Source organism: Hippocampus comes, unplaced genomic scaffold (assembly GCF_001891065.2).
Source record: "Hippocampus comes isolate QL1 unplaced genomic scaffold, H_comes_QL1_v1.1 scaffold120, whole genome shotgun sequence".
Classification (NCBI taxonomy): domain Eukaryota; kingdom Metazoa; phylum Chordata; class Actinopteri; order Syngnathiformes; family Syngnathidae; genus Hippocampus; species Hippocampus comes.
Genome location: NW_017805781.1, coordinates 410967 through 418435, shown reverse-complemented (window position 1 = coordinate 418435; position 7469 = coordinate 410967). Strand labels below are relative to the sequence as shown.

Genomic DNA, 7469 nt, shown 5'->3' with positions numbered 1-7469 from the left:
TAGATTATTTTGAAGAAGCCTTCAAGGGCTCTGCGGTCCATGTCCACCTGTATTGCGATAGCATAATGCAGTGTCCTTTGTTAAAAATACATAAATAAATAAATAAATAAATAAAATCTTAAATGATCTATTTAACCAATATTATTTTAGTTTTTGTAACATTATTAGTTGAATGTTTTTAGGGACTACCATCTTTAATATACTTGTCCTTCTCTTCTGCTGCTTTGTGAATGGCTGTCACCTAATGTTTTTGTAACGTGCCAAGCCTTTATTTGGTTGATGGCTGCCTCACAAGGGAGGCAGCGATTGCCTGCGGTTTTAGGATGCAGTGCATGCCTTCCTCAGTATGCCTGAGCTAGGTAAATTCATTGAGCCATTGCTTCTCAAATCCACCGGCTCATGTGTTTTTAAACTGATATGGAAAGAGGAATAATAAATGCTTCAATCACGTAAACGTTGACTTTGCGTTGTTGTGCTCCTAATTGGAAACGGATTCATGTCGCCTCGTCTCGCCTCGCCGACTACTCCTGTCTTATCTGCCCCGTCACATCATTTTATGTGGCCCGCGAAAGCAAAATATATGCATAGACTTCATGTTTCTTGCTAAAATATCAAAATTGCAATTTGTCTTCACTTTTAAAAATGTTGAGAGATTTCACGCATGTTTTGTTCCCGATCCCCCTTTTAAAATAAATGTAATATTTGAACAGTTTTTACTGACACCTGAATTCAAAACGAGTTATTCACCAGTTTTGTTGTGTGTATGTAAAATGAGTCTAACATATTTGATTTGGTTTCACAGCCAGAATGGCCCTCTGAAGGAAACCATAACTTACGATGTGGTCCCCGACAAAAATGAGTTTGACGCCCCAGCAATACATGTTTGCGACGCAAGCAACTTGTGCTTCGGGACTGCTTTTACAATGTCAGAAACATGTGAACGCATAGCGGATTTCTGCATATTTTTCGTTTTTCTTCGTTTTAAAGATTAAGAGAAGCCAAAAGAGACATGATGATTAAATTTCAATTAATTATCCGTCCCTTCCATCAAAACTCATTCACTCCCAAAGACGTTTTTAAACGTCTTTTCAAACTTGGTCCAGAATTGGCTGGTACTGAATGAGTTAATCTGTTCCAACCTGCCATAAAATAAAAACTTCTGTCAAGTATATTTTATACAAATAGGACTCTAAAATATTGTACTTGATAAACATATATGGTCATAATATAATAAAATATAAAGAATTAAATTTTGCCACATCCATTTTTTTTTTTGCTTCAATCACAAGAACATTATGCTGTTATTTCTGACGTGCACACCTTTGCCAAACCGCTGCTTATGTCGTGAGTCGAGTTCCCTTCACTACATGCTAAAATGGAAAATGGAGTGAACTTTATCGACACAATATGGTGCCCAAAGCACTTCACAAAGCCTCATATTAACCAATTCACATACACAGTTGGATTGGTAAATCAGATTCGTTTCCAGTGAGGGTTGGACTCTATCAACGCTGCCCTTTGGAAGCGATTCTGTTCATAATTTTCATGGACAGAATTGCTGCCCGTAGCCAAGGCGTTGAAGGGGGTCCTGTTTGGTGGACTCAGTATTACATCTTTGCTTTTTGCCAATGATTTGGTACTGTTGGTTCCTCAAGCCAGTGATGCAGACTATGTATCATCTATCATGGTGAAGAGAGATTAGAACCGGAAGCCGAAGCTCTCCATTTACCAGTCGACCTACTTTCCTACCCACACCTTGAGCTGTAGGTCATGACAAAAAGAACAACATCCCGGATAGAAGTGGCCGAAGTTTCTTCCACAAGGCGTCTGGGCTCTTCCTCAGTGATAGGGTGAGTGGCTCGATCATCCGGGAGGGACTCAGGGTCGAGCCGCTACTCCTCCGCATCGGAGGCCAGATGAGGTGGCTCGGGCATCTGGTGAAGATTACTCCTGGACACCTCCCTAGTGAAGAAATCTGGGCATCTCCCACCGGGATGACTCAGGACACGGTGGAGAGACAATGTCTCCTTGCTGGCCTTGGAACACCTTGGGATTTCCCCGAAAGAATTGGAAGATGGCGGCCCGGTGGTTGACTCGTCAGCGCGTCGGCCTCACAGTGCAGAGGTGCAGGGTTCGATACCGGCTGCGGCCTTCCTGTGTGGAGTTTGCATGTTCTCCCTGTGCCTGTGTGGGTTTTCTCCGGGTACTTTGGTTTCCTCCCACATTCCAAAAACATGCATGGCAGGTTAATGGAACACTATAAGTTGTTCGTCTATGTGTGCCCTGCGATTGGCTGGCAACCAGTTCAGGGTGTCCCCCGCCTACTGTCCGAAGACAGTTGGGATAGGCTCCCGGATCCCCCATGACCCTGGTGAGGATAAGCGGCTCAGAAAATGGATGGATGGATGGATGGATGAATTGGAAGACATGGCTGTGGAGAGGGAGTCTGGGCTTCCCTGATAAAGCCACTGCCCTTGCAACTTGACCCCGGATAAGCAGAAGAAAATCGATGGATGGATGGATGGGCGGATGGATGTTCAATTTGGTATGCCAGTTACTCAGAGAAGCAACATTTTTAAGACACTTTTTTCCCTCTCAATTTGTTTTTGATAGAAAATGTACAATCATGAACATTTCGCGAATAAATCGTAGAGGCACCCAATTACTAATTTCCATTAGTACTCCCTCTGCCAAACGCAACATGGCTGATATAAAACAACAACAAAAGCAAGTTAACAGCAAAGCAAAATGCAATCTAAATACAGACATAATCTTTAAAAACAGCAGCATACACATGAATAATATCCAAACAGGTATTAATGCTGACAATTTTAGTCGTCATTTATGTTTAAAATAGCTGTATAAGATGCACTCTCATGTTTTTGTGGGACTGCATTCCACTTATTATTTGCCCTATAAGAAAAAAAATGACTGATCAAATGAAGGTTTTTTTTTTTTTTTTTTTTTTTTAGCAATTCCACACTCACCTCTAGCAATCCCTCAAGTAATTGTTGCAGTTGATTTCAATAGTATTAGGTTGAATAGAGAAAGCAGGAGTGCTTAAAAATAATGAGGTTTTGCCAGCTCAGTAGCCTATATTCATTGAGGATGGCACAATGATGGAATGACCAAGGTTTTTTTTTTTTTCATCCAGTATTTTTAGCGCTTGATTGGATAAACATATTACGGGGCTTAGAGAAGTACAATTTGCAGTGGCCCAGGTTCGTAGATAGAAATTAATGACATATTCTTAAGACCTGCTCTAACCCCCACCCCAGAAAAAAAAAAAAAAAAACCTTGGCTATTATCTTGGAATTCAAGGTACAAAAACATGATTTGATATATTTTTAAATACTACCTGAAAAGCTTGACAAACAACCATTCACATTCACACATATGCCAATTCCGAGTCCACATTTTAATCTAACATGCAGCTTTGTGGAATGTAGGAGGAAGCTCGAGTAACAGGAGAAAGGGCGGGCAAGCACGGCAGAAATATGCAATTCCACGCAGGAAAGCTAGAACAGAGAACCAAATTCAAATTCTACAATTCTAAATTCGGCCAAATTACTGAAAAACTAAATATGACACTAAATTTGCTCACATATTTGCCACATCGCCGATGATGAGTTGAAACAGGAGTGGTGTGGTCAATATTTCTCATATTCGCCACTTCAGGCTAATTTGTCTGTCAAAATCGCCCCTGGCAAACCTGTATCAAAAGCCTCGGCTACAACGTATAAATCACCATATGCAAATGATATATATATCTTTATAGCGCTTTCACAACAGCTACAGCTGTAACAAACATTTTACACCATTTACAGAACATTTCACATGGAAAACCACTGAACAATATGACATCTCTGAACCATAAGTGGTTCAGAGACGTCATTCACGCAGGGTGTATGACGCAACCTGTATCAAAAGCCTCGGCTACAACGTATAAATCACCATATGCAAATGATATATATATCTTTATAGCGCTTTCACAACAGCTACAGCTGTAACAAACATTTTACACCATTTACAGAACATTTCGCATGGAAAACCACTGAACCATATGACATCTCTGAACCATATGTGGTTCAGAGACGTCATTCTCGCAGGGTGTATGACGTCACACACGTCTGCTACAAGCTAAGTTTGATAGTAAACAAGAAGATGTCGCCTCCATTGACGATACATAATACAATATGATGTGAATAATGCCACAATTCTCTTCGTGGCCATGTACACGTATGAGTGACTACTGTAGAAACACAACATTGCTTGTCAAAAAAAAAAAAAAAAACGACGACGCAACGTTGACATATGCATGCCGCGGCATGGTAGCAAGGGTTAGCAAGCTAGCCCATTTCCTGAAAAGAACATGCGAATATTTTGTTGGTTTCTGCATTGAAAACCGACATCATTTCTCCGGAGTCGCACAAAGCAATTTTGAATTCCCGCATCCCGCGTCGAGAATAAACAAAGCAGGTTGAGTGACCGTATGTCATGATCCTGTTCTTGTGTGTCTCCAGCAGGTGGCAGTGGAGGGCTTCTCCTCCAGCGTGCACACCTGCTGCCAATTTGATCATCATGATTAAACCAAGTATTTAAGGACTGCCCAGATCCCATGTCTCTGTCAGATTATTGACCTTGTTGCTGCTATTGCTCAAGTGTTGTTTTTCTAGACCAGTGTTTTTCAAACTTTTTTGAGCCAAGGCACACTTCTTTCATTGTTAAAATCTCGTGGCACACCACTAGTTAAAAATGTGAAGAAAAAAAACAAAAAAACGCTTATTTGAATAATGAACGTGCTACATTGTTACTATAACCGTTTTTAACATTGAAGAATGACGTTATAACAGCTTGAATTTGAATCAAATGAACACAAAGAAAAAAGTATTTTTTTCATCTTTCATATTTATTGTTTCATCGTCGTCCTGCATTCATGCGTCACAAATTCGCTTGTCTCTCGTCTAAACACAAGGTAATTGGCTAGCTGTTGCTGCTCCCTAGCGGTATGGGAAGGTACTACACGATTACTTTCTGGGCGATAGACTGCACAGGCATACAAATTGGATATTTTCCCGCGGCACACCAGACAATGTCTAGCGGCACACTGGTGTGCCGCGTCACAGGGGTTGAAAAACACTCTTCTAGACCACTCGATCTCGTCATAGTCGTTTTTGCACTCTAGCCTCTCGCTTTGTAGGTATTTATGTTTTTTCACTTTGACCTTGCTCATGTTTTTGTTTAGGTGAAATTGAACGTTTGTCATTTATAAATGTTTTTTCCTGGCACCTTGTGACCAGCGATTTCAGTTCATACTTTGTCAGTGCGATTTTCTTTCATAAATATTTTTTGTAATGGCACTTTGTCTGAGCCTGCATTTTTGGAACCCTAAAAAATTTTCGGTGTGGCATGGCCGGGACACATCAAGTCTAACTGTTTGGGTAAGCTCCCCTGGTTTTGACATTTTGAGAAGAACAGTATGTTTTTCTGTAAAGTGTGTGGAAAAGGAAGGATAATGAAACATTTTCACCGGATGGAAGTCAGCCAGGATCACAGAGGAACGATGTTCGAAAACACAAAAACACTGAAGACCGACAGTTGCGTGTGTTTTCTACCCAGGTGAATTTTCTTTCATATCGACTTCACAGATTTTCCCCATAAAAACTCCAGCACTGAGGTAAGTAATGTAATCCCACATTGCACACTGATTGGAGTCTTTGTATGGCACACTGCGGTTGTATGTTATAATACACTAATCATGACATAATGTCATTATTATTATATATATTATATAATAAAGTTGCATGTGGCAAATAATAGTGTACCGTAGTTTCCGGACTATAGAGCGCAGCTGATTGTAAGCCGCACCCACTACATTTTTAGAGGAAAAACGATTTTGTACACACACAAGCTTTAAACAGGGCGAATCATTCAATAAGCCGCAGGGTTGAAAGTGTGTGACAAAAGTAGCGGCTTATAGTCCGGAAATTACAGTATAACTACCTGCATATAAACAATATATTCTATTATGACAAAGTATGCCTGTAACAATAGCAACAGAAATAAAACAAATATAAATCAGATGTTTTGTGTGGTGCTGAAATGCGGGCAAGCTATTGCAACAGCTTCCTTACTGATGATAAACTTGGCCTATTTCTCTCGCTACGGTGTGCAGTTAGCCATCAAGCTATTCCTGCAACCCCCAAAAGAATACATATTCCTTCAAGTTTGAACGTGTTTTGTGTTATTTGGGCAACAATGTCTCTGCGATGTGTATGTATGAGCAGCGTACATCGCAAGACAGCAGCAAAACATAAACGGGATGTCGTGGCTAACTACACTTCAATATGGCTATGAGATTTTTATTCTGTTTAGCCATATTGGTGAAGACATTTCCTGACACTGTGCCAGCCACGGACATATTTATGAATGGACTAACAACGTCGCTTCGTCGCCATTTGGAGAGGTGAAGCCACCGGCAGTCATCTTGGATTGCCATTCGTTAAGCCCACCTAACTTGAATATATTGATTTCTCTGCAACATTTTTATATTCTTTTCTGTCTCTATGGCAAAAATCCCACCGTGCATGGCATACGGTTGTACCAATAAGTCTGAGGAAAGTGCTACTTGCACAATTCATCCATAAGATCGCAATTTAATTTTTTCTTCTTATGAGGTCTATCTCTGAGTGTTATTCAAAGATTGATCAGAACTGTCAACAATAAACTGAAAGCAAAGCCTATCAGGACAAGAATCGCTGGGAAATGTAATGAGATAATACACTGTGACTGGTCGATGCAAACAGCGAAGTTCATTCTTTAAGATGCTCTCCTTACTCCGTACAGGGATTCCTATCGTAAAACACACACCGAAACCGTGTTTTCAGCACAAAAAAAGTAACAGAACTTGTCAATAACAGTGGCAATGTAAGATGGCTGCCCTCTGGCTTCAGTCGGGGGCAACCTATTGGTACTCCATTCATATATACCAGGGGTGTCAAACTCATATTTGTCGCGGGCCACATTGTAGTTCCGTTTTCCCTTGGAGGGCCATTATGAATTTTGGGAAACCATATCAATGTTTAATCCCCTCCACATTTTACATACACAGAGCACAGCAAATTAGTCAATAACTAGTTTTAAAATCAGAAGTCAAGAATAATGACTGTTATTGTGGATTACATATGACAATTTGAAATTTTGGTTCTGACTTTAGCAAGCATCATGGAACTTGACATGCTTGGTTTGCTTTCGCGGGCCACATAAAATGTTGTGGCGGGCCAGATCTGGCCCCCGGGCCTTGACTTTGACACCTGTGATATATACTGTATAAGTCAGTGGTACCAGGCCTGTATAATTTACAGTACATATACATACACACATATATATATATATATATATATACATACACACACACACACACACACATATACACATATATATATATATATATAAATTATTAACATTAT

The 7469-nt window shown here is 40.2% G+C and overlaps 1 protein-coding gene across 2 annotated transcripts in view; it reads right to left on the bottom strand.

Moving 5' to 3' along the window:
• Nucleotides 1–7469, bottom strand: part of abcc3 (ATP-binding cassette, sub-family C (CFTR/MRP), member 3) — a 58089-nt gene that overhangs the window by 49543 nt on the left and 1077 nt on the right. The gene's annotated exons all lie outside the window — the stretch shown is intronic.